The following is an 18,468-nucleotide window of genomic DNA, read 5'->3' on the forward strand; positions in this document are numbered from 1 at the left end:
CGGGGCGGCAGAGAGGCATGCCGCAAGCATAATGAAGGCAACAAAGCGAAGACCAACCAGACCAAGCAAGTGATGGGGCCAGGGCCGGTGCTAGGGTGTTCGGCGCCCCCCTGCAAACTATAAATTTGCGCCCTCCCATATTCCTTTGGCGCGCACCGGGAAAAGGTGTGTGGTCTCACAAGTAAGGGGCATAGCCACACAATAGTACCCCCTTTTAAAATTACGCCACAATGTAGCACAATCTTATTCATCTTATACGTAATGCCCCACAAGTAGTAGTAGCGTCCTTATATGTAATGCCCCCCAGTAGTAGTAGCATCCCTATGCATAATGCCCCCCAGTAGTAGTAGCATCCTTATACATAATGCCCCCCAGTAGTAGTAGCATCCTTATACATAGTGCACCCCCAGTAGTAGTAGCATCCCTATGCATAATGCCCCCCAGTAGTAGTAGCATCCTTATACATAGTGCACCCCCAGTAGTAGGAGCGTCCTTATACGTAAGGCCCCCCAAGTAGTAGTAGTATTGTTATATGTAATGCCCCCCAAGTAATAGTAGCATCCTATACATAATGCCCCCCCAAGTAGTAGTATCGTCCTCATACGTAATGACCCCCCTAGTAGTAGCGTTGTTACACGTAATGGCCCCCCCATTAGTAGCGTTGTTACATGTAATGGCCCCCCCATTAGTAGCGTTGTTACACGTAATGGCCCCCCCATTAGGCCCGCCACACACTCTAACATAGACTTTTTTTTCCTCTACCATCACACTGCAGATCCCCCTCTCAGGCCGGAGAGGGAGAGTGCATGAATTGGAACATTTCGTCCGCTCACGTGACCCAGCACGTGACGCGGGTAACCAGGAAGCAGACGGGACCCGCGAACAGAAGCAACAGAGCAGCGCCTGCTATCGAACCGGGGATCGGAGCTGCAGACAGACACCACGGAGGCAGTGCAGGACGCGGGACGGGACTGTGGAAACCGGCGGCAGGCACATCCACCTGCCCCCGGCGGTAAGTGACATCCACACAGCCGTACACCCGCCACCTCCAGCCGAGCAATACAGGAAGAGTCTGACAGGCGGGACGCCGCAACTGTCACACTCATCCCACATCAGACCAACGGAGAACATTCAGAGGTACATAGGCAGACCACACCTATGGTAAAGGTGACCCTTACTAGGGTACACCTGACATTGAACCCAGCAGGGGTTTACTCTGAACAGGGTATACCATTGGGAGGGTATACTAATAAAGGGTAGTCTGCTATGACACACCTGATAGTGGCATTTTAGACTATTTGACTACTTACAACTGGGCAATAGTGCACCGCTCAGGAGGGTACAGCTATAAAGGGTATCCCATATGACAAACCTGAAGAGGGTTATACACAAACCCTAACAATAAACAAATACATTTCACTGCGTCTCACCTTATTATTACACATACAGGACCTACATCTATCATTTACATTCACGCAGAAGCAGAAAACTGCATCATCTTCCCCCCTCTCTCTTCATACCCCATCCCTGCCCCCCTCCTGGCATCCGTATCCCCAAGTGCGCTGTCCATTCTCTTTTCTACAATCGTTAAGGAGGTAGGACACCTCCAGGTCTAGCGGCACTCATCCCATTCTCCCTTAGTGAGCGCTCTCTCTCCCGAATACAAAACTGTACACTATAGCAGCCTGGTCTGTGTAGCTCCGCCCATTCGGTCCCGTTTAGCCCTGCCCCTTCCGTCCAGTGTAGCTCCGCCCCCTTTTGTCCCATACACAGCGCTGTCCTGTCACACAGGTGAGGGGAGGGGAGCGGAGGGAGGAGGATTTTAATGCTACAAGCGCCGCTGCCAGTGCCTGTCATACAGGCACAGCAGCAGCAGCAGTGGGGACAGGACTGCGCAGCAGGGAAGGAATGCAGAGCAGGGGGAGCGCCTCTCCGTCCCAGCGCCTCCCTGCACTGCATCCCTTCGCTGAGCAGGTAGCGCCGGGCCTGGATGGGGCCCCCCTGAAGCTCAGGGCCCGGGAGGGTTGTCCCCTTTGACCCCCCCTGTCGCCGGGCCTGACTGTACATAGAATATATCATTCCCTGCTCACAACTTATATTCCCTATCACATAGGCACACATTCAAACTGGGTAAAAAAAAATTCTTTTTTTCCCAGAAACCAATTAATCACGTGTTTTTTTTGGTAGGAAACTGGAGCAGCTGGAGGTAACAGCGCAAGCAATAGGACAACATACTGTACAAATGACATAGATATTGCCTAGGGAGGTAATTCAGACTGGATCGCTGTAGCGGCAGCAATCGCAGTCCGAATTACTTTGTGGAGTGGCATGCCGCGGCATACTTTGTGGAGTGGAATGCCGGTGGGTTACGGTACGGAGAACGGCGGCGTGTCTGGACCGTTGGGGGGGGGGGGGGGGCGCGGCAGCTGCGTGACGTCACACGCAGCCGCTGCGACCCGGAATGCCGGAATGCGGTGGGTATCTCCCTGCCAGCCCGTTGTATTTGTAGTTTGCACTCAATGCACCATATGAAACCTCTGATAAGGTAGAATCTAGAGATGAGCGGGTTCGGTTTCTCTGAATCCGAACCCGCCAGAACTTCATGTTTTTTTTCACGGGTCCGAGCGACTCGGATCTTCCCGCCTTGCTCGGTTAACCCGAGCGCGCCCGAACGTCATCATGACGCTGTCGGATTCTCGCGAGGCTCGGATTCTATCGCGAGACTCGGATTCTATATAAGGAGCCGCGCGTCGCCGCCATTTTCACACGTGCATTGAGATTGATAGGGAGAGGACGTGGCTGGCGTCCTCTCCATTTAGATTATAAGAGACTGAGAGAGATTTACTGGAGCTGACTAGGAGGAGTACTGTTACTGTAGAAGTGTAGAGACTGAGTGGAGAGAGTTTACTAGTGAGGACAGTGCAGTTTACTTTATAATCCGTTCTCTGCCTGAAAAAAGCGATACACAGCACACAGTGACTCAGTCACATACCATATCTGTGTGCACTGCTCAGGCTCAGGCCAGTGTGCTGCATCATCTATTATCTATATATAATATTATATATATCTGTCTGACTGCTCAGCTCACACAGCTTATAATTGTGGGGGAGACTGGGGAGCACTACTGCAGTGCCAGTTATAGGTTATAGCAGGAGCCAGGAGTACATAATATATTATATAGTGAGTGACCACCAGACACACAGTGCAGTTTATTTAATATATCCGTTCTCTGCCTGAAAAAAGCGATACACACAGTGACTCAGTCAGTCACATACCATATCTGTGTGCACTGCTCAGGCTCAGGCCAGTGTGCTGCATCATCTATTATCTATATATAATATTATATATATCTGTCTGACTGCTCAGCTCACACAGCTTATAATTGTGGGGGAGACTGGGGAGCACTACTGCAGTGCCAGTTATAGGTTATAGCAGGAGCCAGGAGTACATAATATATTATATAGTGAGTGACCACCAGACACACAGTGCAGTTTATTTAATATATCCGTTCTCTGCCTGAAAAAAGCGATACACACAGTGACTCAGTCAGTCACATACCATATCTGTGTGCACTGCTCAGGCTCAGGCCAGTGTGCTGCATCATCTATTATCTATATATAATATTATATATATCTGTCTGACTGCTCAGCTCACACAGCTTATAATTGTGGGGGAGACTGGGGAGCACTACTGCAGTGCCAGTTATAGGTTATAGCAGGAGCCAGGAGTACATAATATATTATATAGTGAGTGACCACCAGACACACAGTGCAGTTTATTTAATATATCCGTTCTCTGCCTGAAAAAAGCGATACACACAGTGACTCAGTCAGTCACATACCATATCGGTGTGCACTGCTCAGGCTCAGGCCAGTGTGCTGCATCATCTATTATCTATATATAATATTATATATATCTGTCTGACTGCTCAGCTCACACAGCTTATAATTGTGGGGGAGACTGGGGAGCACTACTGCAGTGCCAGTTATAGGTTATAGCAGGAGCCAGGAGTACATAATATATTATATAGTGAGTGACCACCAGACACACAGTGCAGTTTATTTAATATATCCGTTCTCTGCCTGAAAAAAGCGATACACACAGTGACTCAGTCAGTCACATACCATATCTGTGTGCACTGCTCAGGCTCAGGCCAGTGTGCTGCATCATCTATTATCTATATATAATATTATATATATCTGTCTGACTGCTCAGCTCACACAGCTTATAATTGTGGGGGAGACTGGGGAGCACTACTGCAGTGCCAGTTATAGGTTATAGCAGGAGCCAGGAGTACATAATATATTATATAGTGAGTGACCACCAGACACACAGTGCAGTTTATTTAATATATCCGTTCTCTGCCTGAAAAAAGCGATACACACAGTGACTCAGTCAGTCACATACCATATCGGTGTGCACTGCTCAGGCTCAGGCCAGTGTGCTGCATCATCTATTATCTATATATAATATTATATATATCTGTCTGACTGCTCAGCTCACACAGCTTATAATTGTGGGGGAGACTGGGGAGCACTACTGCAGTGCCAGTTATAGGTTATAGCAGGAGCCAGGAGTACATAATATATTATATAGTGAGTGACCACCAGACACACAGTGCAGTTTATTTAATATATCCGTTCTCTGCCTGAAAAAAGCGATACACACAGTGACTCAGTCAGTCACATACCATATCTGTGTGCACTGCTCAGGCTCAGGCCAGTGTGCTGCATCATCTATTATCTATATATAATATTATATATATCTGTCTGACTGCTCAGCTCACACAGCTTATAATTGTGGGGGAGACTGGGGAGCACTACTGCAGTGCCAGTTATAGGTTATAGCAGGAGCCAGGAGTACATAATATATTATATAGTGAGTGACCACCAGACACACAGTGCAGTTTATTTAATATATCCGTTCTCTGCCTGAAAAAAGCGATACACACAGTGACTCAGTCAGTCACATACCATATCTGTGTGCACTGCTCAGGCTCAGGCCAGTGTGCTGCATCATCTATTATCTATATATAATATTATATATATCTGTCTGACTGCTCAGCTCACACAGCTTATAATTGTGGGGGAGACTGGGGAGCACTACTGCAGTGCCAGTTATAGGTTATAGCAGGAGCCAGGAGTACATATTATATTAAAATTAAACAGTGCACACTTTTGCTGCAGGAGTGCCACTGCCAGTGTGACTGACCAGTGACCTGACCACACTGACCACCAGTATAGTTAGTAGTATACTTATATTGTGATTGCCTGAAAAAGTTAAACACTCGTCGTGTGACTTCACTTGTGTGTTTTTTTTTTTTTATTCTATAAAAATAAAACTCATTCTGCTGACAGACAGTGTCCAGCAGGTCCGTCATTATATAATATATAATATATACCTGTCCGGCTGCAGTAGTGATATATATATATTTTTTATATCATTTATCATCCAGTCGCAGCAGACACAGTACGGTAGTTCACGGCTGTGGCTACCTCTGTGTCTCTGCACTCGGCAGGCAGTCCGTCCATAATTGTAATACCACCTAACCGTGGATTTTTTTCATTCTTCTTTATACATACATAGTTACATAGACATCTTCTCTTTATCAACCAGTCTATATTAGCTGCAGACACAGTACAGTACGGTAGTTCACGGCTGTGGCTACCTCTGTGTCTGCACTCGGCAGGCAGTCCGTCCATAATTGTATACCACCTAACCGTGGTTTTTTTTCATTTTTCTTTATACATACATAGTTACATAGACATCTTCTCTTTATCAACCAGTCTATATTAGCTGCAGACACAGTACAGTACGGTAGTTCACGGCTGTGGCTACCTCTGTGTCTGCACTCGGCAGGCAGTCCGTCCATAATTGTATACCACCTAACCGTGGATTTTTTTCAGTCTTCTTTATACATACATAGTTACATAGACATCTTCTCTTTATCAACCAGTCTATATTAGCTGCAGACACAGTACAGTACGGTAGTTCACGGCTGTGGCTACCTCTGTGTCTGCAGTCGGCAGGCAGTCCATAATTGTATACTAGTATCCATCTCCATTGTTTACCTGAGGTGCCTTTTAGTTGTGCCTATTAAAATATGGAGAACAAAAATGTTGAGGTTCCAAAATTAGGGAAAGATCAAGATCCACTTCCACCTCGTGCTGAAGCTGCTGCCACTAGTCATGGCCGAGACGATGAAATGCCAGCAACGTCGTCTGCCAAGGCCGATGCCCAATGTCATAGTACAGAGCATGTCAAATCCAAAACACCAAATATCAGAAAAAAAAGGACTCCAAAACCTAAAATAAAATTGTCGGAGAAGCGTAAACTTGCCAATATGCCATTTACCACACGGAGTGGCAAGGAACGGCTGAGGCCCTGGCCTATGTTCATGGCTAGTGGTTCAGCTTCACATGAGGATGGAAGCACTCAGCCTCTCGCTAGAAAAATGAAAAGACTCAAGCTGGCAAAAGCAGCACAGCAAAGAACTGTGCATTCTTCGAAATCCCAAATCCACAAGGAGAGTCCAATTGTGTCGGTTGCGATGCCTGACCTTCCCAACACTGGACGTGAAGAGCATGCGCCTTCCACCATTTGCACGCCCCCTGCAAGTGCTGGAAGGAGCACCCGCAGTCCAGTTCCTGATAGTCAGATTGAAGATGTCAGTGTTGAAGTACACCAGGATGAGGAGGATATGGGTGTTGCTGGCGCTGGGGAGGAAATTGACCTGGAGGATTCTGATGGTGAGGTGGTTTGTTTAAGTCAGGCACCCGGGGAGACACCTGTTGTCCGTGGGAGGAATATGGCCGTTGACATGCCAGGTGAAAATACCAAAAAAATCAGCTCTTCGGTGTGGAGGTATTTCACCAGAAATGCGGACAACAGGTGTCAAGCCGTGTGTTCCCTTTGTCAAGCTGTAATAAGTAGGGGTAAGGACGTTAACCACCTCGGAACATCCTCCCTTATACGTCACCTGCAGCGCATTCATAATAAGTCAGTGACAAGTTCAAAAACTTTGGGTGACAGCGGAAGCAGTCCACTGACCAGTAAATCCCTTCCTCTTGTAACCAAGCTCACGCAAACCACCCCACCAACTCCCTCAGTGTCAATTTCCTCCTTCCCCAGGAATGCCAATAGTCCTGCAGGCCATGTCACTGGCAATTCTGACGAGTCCTCTCCTGCCTGGGATTCCTCCGATGCATCCTTGCGTGTAACGCCTACTGCTGCTGGCGCTGCTGTTGTTGCCGCTGGGAGTCGATGGTCATCCCAGAGGGGAAGTCGTAAGCCCACTTGTACTACTTCCAGTAAGCAATTGACTGTTCAACAGTCCTTTGCGAGGAAGATGAAATATCACAGCAGTCATCCTACTGCAAAGCGGATAACTGAGGCCTTGGCATCCTGGGTGGTGAGAAACGTGGTTCCGGTATCCATCATTACTGCAGAGCCAACTAGAGACTTGTTGGAGGTACTGTGTCCCCGGTACCAAATACCATCTAGGTTCCATTTCTCTAGGCAGGCGATACCGAAAATGTACACAGACCTCAGAAAAAGAGTCACCAGTGTCCTAAAAAATGCAGCTGTACCCAATGTCCACTTAACCACGGACATGTGGACAAGTGGAGCAGGGCAGGGTCAGGACTATATGACTGTGACAGCCCACTGGGTAGATGTATGGACTCCCGCCGCAAGAACAGCAGCGGCGGCACCAGTAGCAGCATCTCGCAAACGCCAACTCTTTCCTAGGCAGGCTACGCTTTGTATCACCGGTTTCCAGAATACGCACACAGCTGAAAACCTCTTACGGCAACTGAGGAAGATCATCGCGGAATGGCTTACCCCAATTGGACTCTCCTGTGGATTTGTGGCATCGGACAACGCCAGCAATATTGTGTGTGCATTAAATATGGGCAAATTCCAGCACGTCCCATGTTTTGCACATACCTTGAATTTGGTGGTGCAGAATTTTTTAAAAAACGACAGGGGCGTGCAAGAGATGCTGTCGGTGGCCAGAAAAATTGCGGGACACTTTCGGCGTACAGGCACCACGTACAGAAGACTGGAGCACCACCAAAAACTACTGAACCTGCCCTGCCATCATCTGAAGCAAGAAGTGGTAACGAGGTGGAATTCAACCCTCTATATGCTTCAGAGGTTGGAGGAGCAGCAAAAGGCCATTCAAGCCTATACAATTGAGCACGATATAGGAGGTGGAATGCACCTGTCTCAAGTGCAGTGGAGAATGATTTCAACGTTGTGCAAGGTTCTGATGCCCTTTGAACTTGCCACACGTGAAGTCAGTTCAGACACTCACTGCCAGCCTGAGTCAGGTCATTCCCCTCATCAGGCTTTTGCAGAAGAAGCTGGAGGCATTGAAGAAGGAGCTAAAAGGGAGCGATTCCGCTAGGCATGTGGGACTTGTGGATGCAGCCCTTAATTCGCTTAACAAGGATTCACGGGTGGTCAATCTGTTGAAATCAGAGCACTACATTTTGGCCACCGTGCTCGATCCTAGATTTAAAGCCTACCTTGGATCTCTCTTTCCGGCAGACACAAGTCTGCTGGGGTGCAAAGACCTGCTGGTGACAAAATTGTCAAGTCAAGCGGAACGCGACCTGTCAACATCTCCTCCTTCACATTCTCCCGCAACTGGGGGTGCGAGGAAAAGGCTCAGAATTCCGAGCCCACCCGCTGGCGGTGATGCAGGGCAGTCTGGAGCGACTGCTGATGCTGACATCTGGTCCGGACTGAAGGACCTGACAACGATTACGGACATGTCGTCTACTGTCACTGCATATGATTCTCTCAACATTGATAGAATGGTGGAGGATTATATGAGTGACCGCATCCAAGTAGGCACGTCACACAGTCCGTACTTATACTGGCAGGAAAAAGAGGCAATTTGGAGGCCCTTGCACAAACTGGCTTTATTCTACCTAAGTTGCCCTCCCACAAGTGTGTACTCCGAAAGAGTGTTTAGTGCCGCCGCTCACCTTGTCAGCAATCGGCGTACGAGGTTACATCCAGAAAATGTGGAGAAGATGATGTTCATTAAAATGAATTATAATCAATTCCTCCGCGGAGACATTGACCAGCAGCAATTGCCTCCACAAAGTACACAGGGAGCTGAGATGGTGGATTCCAGTGGGGACGAATTGATAATCTGTGAGGAGGGGGATGTACACGGTGATATATCGGAGGGTGAAGATGAGGTGGACATCTTGCCTCTGTAGAGCCAGTTTGTGCAAGGAGAGATTAATTGCTTCTTTTTTGGGGGGGGTCCAAACCAACCCGTCATATCAGTCACAGTCGTGTGGCAGACCCTGTCACTGAAATGATGGGTTGGTTAAAGTGTGCATGTCCTGTTTTGTTTATACAACATAAGGGTGGGTGGGAGGGCCCAAGGACAATTCCATCTTGCACCTCTTTTTTCTTTTCTTTTTCTTTGCATCATGTGCTGATTGGGGAGGGTTTTTTGGAAGGGACATCCTGCGTGACACTGCAGTGCCACTCCTAGATGGGCCCGGTGTTTGTGTCGGCCACTAGGGTCGCTAATCTTACTCACACAGTCAGCTACCTCATTGCGCCTCTTTTTTTCTTTGCGTCATGTGCTGTTTGGGGAGGGTTTTTTGGAAGGGACATCCTGCGTGACACTGCAGTGCCACTCCTAGATGGGACCGGTGTTTGTGTCGGCCACTAGGGTCGCTAATCTTACTCACACAGCTACCTCATTGCGCCTCTTTTTTTCTTTGCGTCATGTGCTGTTTGGGGAGGGTTTTTTGGAAGGGACATCCTGCGTGACACTGCAGTGCCACTCCTAGATGGGCCCGGTGTTTGTGTCGGCCACTAGGGTCGCTTATCTTACTCACACAGCGACCTCGGTGCAAATTTTAGGACTAAAAATAATATTGTGAGGTGTGAGGTATTCAGAATAGACTGAAAATGAGTGTAAATTATGGTTTTTGAGGTTAATAATACTTTGGGATCAAAATGACCCCCAAATTCTATGATTTAAGCTGTTTTTTAGTGTTTTTTGAAAAAAAACACCCGAATCCAAAACACACCCGAATCCGACAAAAAAAATTCGGTGAGGTTTTGCCAAAACGCGTTCGAACCCAAAACACGGCCGCGGAACCGAACCCAAAACCAAAACACAAAACCCGAAAAATTTCAGGCGCTCATCTCTAGTAGAATCTACAATTCAAAAAACATTAATAATATTTTACTTGTCTCAACACTTCATGTTATAGCTGCCTGCATTATAAAGAGAAGTATCTCTTTTACAGACACTTTAAATCATTATGTAGTTATAATTATTCAGTCTCAAGCTTCAATATTGATTGAGACAGATGTTTTTCTTTTTACCAAATCACTAGGTAAATATAATGAGGGGAATGGAGTATTTCATTAATGGGAATGATATTGATTTAGAATATTTATATCTTGTCAGGTCGTTAGCCTGAGAGCCTAACAGTCATCAGCAAAAAAAAATAATAATAATAATAATTATACTTCACATATAGATTTTTGCTAATAATAAAACCAAGGCCCTGGATAAAAACAAAATTGCAGTGGAAAATGTTATTTACCCATGACAAGTAAAGTATGGATCTCTTTTTAGGATACTGTACATGCACATTTTTCTATTTATTGTAATGAAGTTTGTATCATAATCCAAGAATTTAAATAGGGGCTGGTTTTCTGACTACAATCTATGGTAGCTCAATGTCCTTAAAATAGGATTTTAAATACCTACCGCTAAATCCTATTCTCGTAGTCCATAAGGGATATTGGGGACACATTAGTACGATGGGGTATAGACCGGGTCCAAAGGAGCCAATGCACTTTAAATTTCTTCTTCTGGGTGTGCTGGCTCCTCCCCTCTGTGCCCCCTCCCACAGGCAGTTATAGGTAAAACAGTGCCCGAAGGAGAACTAAATACTTGATAGAAGGAACATAACAACGATAAGGGTGGTGAGATTTAAACACCAGCACAACATAACACAATTGGGCCAGCAACGTCTGGCAACATAAAAAGCAATGGCTGAACAGGTAACAGCTAACAGAGAACCTGCAGAAAGTCACCGCACAGAGCCGGGCGCCCAATATCCCTTATGGACTATGAAAAGAGGATTTACCAATAGGTATTTAAAATCCTATTTTCTCTAGCATCCATAAGGGATATTGGGGACAGATTAGTACGATGGGGATGTCCCAAAGCTTCCAGAACGGGCTGGAAAGTGCAGAGACATCTGCAGCACTGCCTACCCAAACTGGGTATCCTCTTTGGCCAGGGTATCAAACTTGTAGAACTTCACGAAGGTGTTCTTCCCCGAACAGGGAGCGTCTTGGCATAGTTGCAAGGCCGAGACTCCATGGGCAGCCTCCCAGGAAGAGCCCACCAATTTAGTAGAGTGGGCCTTTAGGGACTTAGGAGCAGGTAAGGCTGCCAACACATAGGCCTGTTGGATAGTAAGTTGGATCCAACGAGCAATGAACTGCTTTGAAGCAGGGCAACCCGTATTCTGCGCATCATAGAGCACAAACAAGGTCCTATATTTACTAGTAATCCGAGTTTGACCGATTTGTGTTTTTTTTTCTAAGTCCCAACACGGGAATTCACTAAGCACAAATCTCAGCAGTGTTTGGGCTATTCGTTATGGTTTTCAAGGCTAAGTTCAGAAATACGAATGAATAGACCATCGGTCAAATGCGGCTGTTATTTCATACAACACGAGTATTCACTATTAATTCGTATTTGGGTGTTGGTCTCTGAATGCTCAAGTGCGGGTGTTTTTTTTTTTTTGGGATTCGTTAAAAAAAGCAGCAAAAAAATAGACCTGCTTTTTACTGGCGAGTTTGGATAATCATGCACGGATCAGTGAGATCTGTGCATGGTTTTCTATGGGAAAGGGTCGTTTAGTGTAAAAACTTTAAAAAAACATTGCGTGGGGTCCCCCCTCCTAAGCACAACCAGCCTCTGGCTCTTTGAGCCGGACCTGGTTGCAAAAATATGGGGGGGAAATTGACAGGGGTTCCCCCATATTTTAACAACCGACACTGGGATCTGCGCCTGGTCCTGGTGCCAAAAATACGGGGGACAAAAAGCATAGGGGTCCCCCGTATTTTTAACACCAGCACCGGGCTCCACTAGTCAGAGAGATAATGCCACAGCCGGGGGACACTTTTATATAGGTCCCTGCGGCCCTGGCATTAAATCACTAACTAGTCATCCCTGGCCTGAGTACCCTGTAGGAGTGGGGACCACTTAAATCAAGGGGTCCCCCCCTCCAGCCACCCAAGGGCCAGGGGTGAAGCCCGAGGCTGCCCCCCCATCCAAGGGCTGCGGATGGGGGGCGGATAGCCATGTGTAAAAATAAGAATATTGTTTTTTATAGCAGTACTACAAGTCCCAGCAAGCCTCCCCCACAAGTACCAGCATGCGGTGGAAAAACGGGCCCGCTGGTACCTATAGTACTACTACAAAAAAAATACCCACATAAAAACAGAACTCACACACTTTGAAAGTAAAACTTTATTACATACATGCACACCTACATTCACACATACTTACCTATGTTCACACGAAGGTCGGTCCACTTCACCAAGTAGAATCCATGGGGTACCTGAAAATAAAATTATACTCACAAAAATCAAGTGTAGATCGGTCCTCTTCTGAGCTTGTAATCCACGTACTTGGCAAAAAAACAAACCGAAAAACCCGAACCGCGAGTAACCTCACCACTGACCGCAAAGTTACATTGTATCTCTGCCGTGCGCATACTGACTGACAGCTCAGGAGCGCACAGGCAATCAGGAGAGTGCCAAGACGTGGCGCTCCCTGATTGGCGGAAGGGACCCTCTGTGACAGGAGTCACGGGGGGTCTCGGCAGTCGGGGAAAGGGGTCCCATGTGTAAACATGGGACTCCTTTCAGTGCGTGGTTCGGGTTTTTCGGTTTGTTTTTTTGCCAAGCACGTGGATTACAAGCTCAGAAGAGGACCGATCTACACTAGATTTTTGTGAGTATAATCTTATTTTCAGGTACCCCATGGATTCTACTTGGAGAAGTGGACCGACCCTCGTGTGAACATAGGTAAGTATGTGTGAATGTAGGTGTGCATGTATGTAATAAAATTTTACTTTCCAGGTGTGTGAGTTCTGTTTTTATTTGGGTATTTTTTTTGTAGTAGTACTACAGGTACCAGCGGGCCCATTTTTCCACTGCATGCTGGTACTTGTGGTTCTCCAAGTACCAGCTTGTGGGGGAGGCTTGCTGGGACTTGTAGTACTGCTACAAAAAACAATATTCTTATTTTTACACATGGCTATCCGCCCCCCATCCGCAGCCCTTGGATGGGGGGGCAGCCTCGGGCTTCACCCCTGGCCATTGGGTGGCTGGAGGGGGGGGGGACCCCTTGATTTAAGGGGTCCTTACTCCTCCAGGGTACCCCGGCCAGGGGTGACTAGTTAGTGATTTAATGCCAGGGCCGCAGTGACCTATATAAAAGTGTCCCCCGGCTGTGGCATTATCTCTCTGACTAGTGGAGCCCGGTGCTGGTGTTAAAAATACGGGGGACCCCGACGCTTTTTGTCCCCCGTATTTTTGGCACCAGGACCAGGCACAGAGCCCGGTGCTGGTTGTTAAAATATGGGGGAACCCCTGTCAATTTCCCCCCCATATTTTTGCAACCAGGACCGGCTCAAAGAGCCCGAGGCTGGTTGTGCTTACGAGGGGGGACCCCACGCAATTTTTTTCTTGATTTTTAACACTTTCATTTTTTTTTAAAGGTGCACAATGAAGCCCTGCATGGATCTCACAGATCCGGCCGGGATTCCTTGTGTTTTGTCAGGCAGTATTTTACTCATCACTCCCGTAAAACACTGCCTGACATTACGAATCATATCGACATCGGAAAAGACGAATGTTGCAAACTCGGCAGCTTAGTAAATGACCGTATCAGGATTCAAAAAGTTGCAGTAAAATGCACCCGATACCATTCGAGTTCAAACACCCTTAAAAACGGCTAAAACACGAATATTAGTGAATATACCCCAAGGAATCAGTCTTTCTGATCCGAGCTGTATGCTTGACATAGATCTTCAAGGCACGCACAGCATCCAATGTCTCTGGAGGAGCAGAAGCGTCAGAACAGGATGGAACCACAATAGGTTGATTCAGATGAAACGCCAAAAAAACCTTCGGCAGGAACTGATGTCTAGTCCGGAGCTCCACTCTGTCCTCGTAAAGGACCAAATACGGACTTTTATACGATAAGGCCCCCAATTCTGAGACACGTCTAGCAGAAGCCAATAACATCACCATCTTCCACGTGAGGTATTTGCCTTCTACCGTCATCAGAGGTTCAAACTAGGAGGACTGTAGAAATCGTAATACCACATCCAAATCCCAAGGTGCCGTAGGCGGCACAAATGGAGGTTGGATGTGAAGCACCCCCTGCAAGAAGGTCTGAACTTCAGGCAGAATAGCCAACTTCTTTTGGAAGAAGATTGAAAGAGCTGAAATTTGAACCTTAATGGATCCCAGACGTAAGGTCTTGATCCACTCTAGCCTGCAGAAAATGAAGATATCTTCCAAAGTGAAAATCTGCAGATGGATATGTGCGTTCATTGCACCAGGAGATGTATCTCCGGCAGATATTATGATAGTGTTTTGACGTCACAGGTTTCCTGGCCTGAACCATGGTAGCAATAACCTTTTTGGAAAGGCCCTTGTGAGCTAAGATGTTCCGCTCAACTTCAATGCTGTCAAATGAAGCCACCGTAAGTCCGGGTAGACGAACGATCCTTGTTGAAGAAGATCTCTTCTGAGTGGTAAAGGCCAAGGGTCTTCGACGTACATGTGCAGAAGATCCGCGTACCACGCTCTCCAGGGCCAATCTGGGGCAACCAGAATTGCTTGTAGTCCTTGATGCCGGATCCTCTTGAGCACCTTTGGGATCAATGGAATCGGAGGAAATATGTAGACCACGTACTTGGCAAAAAAACAAACCGAAAAACCCGAACCGCGAGTAACCTCACCACTGACCGCAAAGTTACATTGTATCTCTGCCGTGCGCATCCTGACTGACAGCTCAGGAGCGCACAGGCAATCAGGAGAGTGCCAAGACGTGGCGCTCCCTGATTGGCGGAAGGGACCCTCTGTGACAGGAGTCACGGGGGGTCTCGGCAGTCGGGGAAAGGGGTCCCATGTGTAAACATGGGACTCCTTTCAGTGCGTGGTTCGGGTTTTTCGGTTTGTTTTTTTGCCAAGCACGTGGATTACAAGCTCAGAAGAGGACCGATCTACACTAGATTTTTGTGAGTATAATCTTATTTTCAGGTACCCCATGGATTCTACTTGGAGAAGTGGACCGACCCTCGTGTGAACATAGGTAAGTATGTGTGAATGTAGGTGTGCATGTATGTAATAAAATTTTACTTTCCAGGTGTGTGAGTTCTGTTTTTATTTGGGTATTTTTTTTGTAGTAGTACTACAGGTACCAGCGGGCCCATTTTTCCACTGCATGCTGGTACTTGTGGTTCTCCAAGTACCAGCTTGTGGGGGAGGCTTGCTGGGACTTGTAGTACTGCTACAAAAAACAATATTCTTATTTTTACACATGGCTATCCGCCCCCCATCCGCAGCCCTTGGATGGGGGGGCAGCCTCGGGCTTCACCCCTGGCCATTGGGTGGCTGGAGGGGGGGGGACCCCTTGATTTAAGGGGTCCTTACTCCTCCAGGGTACCCCGGCCAGGGGTGACTAGTTAGTGATTTAATGCCAGGGCCGCAGTGACCTATATAAAAGTGTCCCCCGGCTGTGGCATTATCTCTCTGACTAGTGGAGCCCGGTGCTGGTGTTAAAAATACGGGGGACCCCGACGCTTTTTGTCCCCCGTATTTTTGGCACCAGGACCAGGCACAGAGCCCGGTGCTGGTTGTTAAAATATGGGGGAACCCCTGTCAATTTCCCCCCCATATTTTTGCAACCAGGACCGGCTCAAAGAGCCCGAGGCTGGTTGTGCTTACGAGGGGGGACCCCACGCAATTTTTTTCTTGATTTTTAACACTTTCATTTTTTTTTAAAGGTGCACAATGAAGCCCTGCATGGATCTCACAGATCCGGCCGGGATTCCTTGTGTTTTGTCAGGCAGTATTTTACTCATCACTCCCGTAAAACACTGCCTGACATTACGAATCATATCGACATCGGAAAAGACGAATGTTGCAAACTCGGCAGCTTAGTAAATGACCGTATCAGGATTCAAAAAGTTGCAGTAAAATGCACCCGATACCATTCGAGTTCAAACACCCTTAAAAACGGCTAAAACACGAATATTAGTGAATATACCCCAAGGAATCAGTCTTTCTGATCCGAGCTGTATGCTTGACATAGATCTTCAAGGCACGCACAGCATCCAATGTCTCTGGAGGAGCAGAAGCGTCAGAACAGGATGGAACCACAATAGGTTGATTCAGATGAAACGCCAAAAAAACCTTCGGCAGGAACTGATGTCTAGTCCGGAGCTCCACTCTGTCCTCGTAAAGGACCAAATACGGACTTTTATACGATAAGGCCCCCAATTCTGAGACACGTCTAGCAGAAGCCAATAACATCACCATCTTCCACGTGAGGTATTTGCCTTCTACCGTCATCAGAGGTTCAAACTAGGAGGACTGTAGAAATCGTAATACCACATCCAAATCCCAAGGTGCCGTAGGCGGCACAAATGGAGGTTGGATGTGAAGCACCCCCTGCAAGAAGGTCTGAACTTCAGGCAGAATAGCCAACTTCTTTTGGAAGAAGATTGAAAGAGCTGAAATTTGAACCTTAATGGATCCCAGACGTAAGGTCTTGATCCACTCTAGCCTGCAGAAAATGAAGATATCTTCCAAAGTGAAAATCTGCAGATGGATATGTGCGTTCATTGCACCAGGAGATGTATCTCCGGCAGATATTATGATAGTGTTTTGACGTCACAGGTTTCCTGGCCTGAACCATGGTAGCAATAACCTTTTTGGAAAGGCCCTTGTGAGCTAAGATGTTCCGCTCAACTTCAATGCTGTCAAATGAAGCCACCGTAAGTCCGGGTAGACGAACGATCCTTGTTGAAGAAGATCTCTTCTGAGTGGTAAAGGCCAAGGGTCTTCGACGTACATGTGCAGAAGATCCGCGTACCACGCTCTCCAGGGCCAATCTGGGGCAACCAGAATTGCTTGTAGTCCTTGATGCCGGATCCTCTTGAGCACCTTTGGGATCAATGGAATCGGAGGAAATATGTAGACCAGCTGGTAAGGCCAAGGCGACGTTAGTGCATCCACTGCGCACACCTGAGGGTCCCTGGTTTGAGAGCAATAGGAGTGAAGTTCATTGGTGAGGCGAGACACCATCATATTGATCTGGGGGCAACCCCACCGGTCGATGATCTGTTGAAACACTTGAGGATGTAGGCCCCACTCCCCTGGGAGGAGATTGTGGCGATTCAGGAAATCTGCTTCCCAGTTGTCTACTCCCGGAATGAAGATTGCGGACAATGCTATTGCATATCTTTCCACCCAGAGGAGTATTCTTGATACTTCTCGCATGCAGGCCCTGCTTTTTGTCCCTCCTTGTCTATTGATGTACGCCACAGCCGTGGCATTGTCCGACTGTACCTGGATTGCCTGATCCCGAAGCAGAAAGGAGGCCTGAATCAGGGTATTGTAAATAGCCTGAAGTTCCAGGATAATGATCGGAAGTAGGGCCTCTTGGGCAGACCACCTGCCCTGGAACTGCACCCCTTGGGTGACAGCTCCCCATCCTCTCAGACTCGCATCTGTCATGAGGAGAACCCAATCCTGAATCCCGAAGCATCTACCTTCTTGGAGATTGGAAGACTGCAGCCACCACAGGAGTGAAATCCTGGCCTGGGGTGACAGTTGAATCATCCGGTGCATCTGAAGATGGGAACTTGAGCACTTGTTCAGAATGTCCAGTTGAAAGGGTCTGGCATGGAACCGTCCATACTGAATGGACTCATACGAGGCTACCATCTTTCCCACCAGTCTTATGCATAGATGAATGGAAACCCAAGTGGTCAGAGAACCATGCGAACCATTTCCCTGAGAGTTCTCACTTTGTCCTCTGGGAGGAACACTTTCTGTGCAACAGTATCCAGTAGCATTCCCAGAAACAGGAGCGACTGAGATGGCCCAGGTAGGTGGAACTTCTGTAGATTGAGGATCCACCCGTGGTGTGATAGAAGGTGTATAGCACGATCTATATGGAGCAGTAGAAGCTCCCTGGAACTCGCTTTTATCAGGAGATCGTCCAGGTAAGGAACCACATTGACCCCCTTGACCCTGAGTTGGAACATAATTTCCGCCATCACCTTCGTGAACACCTTCGGAGCTGTAGACAAGCCAGAAGGTAACGCCTGGAACTGGTTGTGATCGATCAGCAGGGCGAATCTCAGATAGGTCTGA

Source organism: Pseudophryne corroboree, chromosome 10, assembly GCF_028390025.1.
Source record: "Pseudophryne corroboree isolate aPseCor3 chromosome 10, aPseCor3.hap2, whole genome shotgun sequence".
Classification (NCBI taxonomy): Eukaryota; Metazoa; Chordata; class Amphibia; order Anura; family Myobatrachidae; genus Pseudophryne; species Pseudophryne corroboree.